Here is a 1,035-nt window from a genome sequence, read left to right as displayed (position 1 = left end):
CCAAAAATCTTGCCTCAGTGCCAACGCTTGTGGTGTAGCGCTCTCAGTGCCGACAGACAGCAAGCATTTAAAGTAGTGCTGCTCTGCAGGCTATCAATGCCTACCTTGTGAAGGTTGTTTCTTGAAGAAGGACCAGGGTCTAGAGAAACGGGAACAGGCAGAGGACTCATTCTGCTCCAGTTCTGTACTACATGGGAGCAAGGTAAGGCAAAGAGGTTTCATGGAGTAAGGAGTAGCCAGAAGTTGAATCAAAACCAGGAAAACAGAAGCAACAGGAGGTCTCGGCTTATGCAATCCTACTGAAGAAGTAACTGGTAGGATGACAGAACTTCCAAGGCACATTCTACTTTTTTTTTTTTTTTCCCCATGAGGTCTTCTTACTTGGTGCCTTTGTGGACGCTGCTGGTCAGGTGCCAAACAGGTCAGAAGCCTGGATGTATGCCTTCCTTTCCTAGCGTCAGTTGAATCCCCCTTTAAAGGTGGCAGGCTTGAACTGAGTGAGAACCAGTAAGACAGAATGCAAAGTTGCCACCTCTCCTAAGTCAGGTGTCCTGCTTTCGGCAGGGATAGAGTTAATTTCCTTCCTAGTAGCTGGTACAGTGCTGTGTTTTGGATTTAGGAGGAGAACAAAGTTGATAACACACCGATGTTTTAGTTGTTGCTGGGTAGTGCTTACACTAGTCAAGGGCTTCTCAGCTTCCCATGCTCTACCGACTGAGAAGGCTGGAGGGGCACAAGAAGCTGGGAGGGGGCACAGCCAGGACAGCTGACCCAAACTGGCCCAAGGGACATTCCACACCATGTGACGTCATGCTCAGTATATAAAGCTGGGGGAAGAAGAAGGAAGGGGGGGACGTTTGGAGTGATGGCGTTTGTCTTCCCAAGTAACCGTTCCGCATGAGGGAGCCCTGCTTTCCTGGAGACGGCTGAACACCTGCCTGCCCATGGGAAGGAGTGGATGAATTCCTTGGTTTGCTTTGCTTGCGTGTGCGCGGCTTTTGCTTTACCTATTAAACTGTTTTTATCTCAACCCAC

The sequence above is a fragment of the Pygoscelis adeliae genome, unplaced genomic scaffold (genome assembly GCF_000699105.1).
Source record: "Pygoscelis adeliae isolate BGI_AS28 unplaced genomic scaffold, ASM69910v1 Scaffold135, whole genome shotgun sequence".
Lineage (NCBI taxonomy): Eukaryota > Metazoa > Chordata > Aves > Sphenisciformes > Spheniscidae > Pygoscelis > Pygoscelis adeliae.
This window is presented reverse-complemented; position numbering follows the sequence as displayed.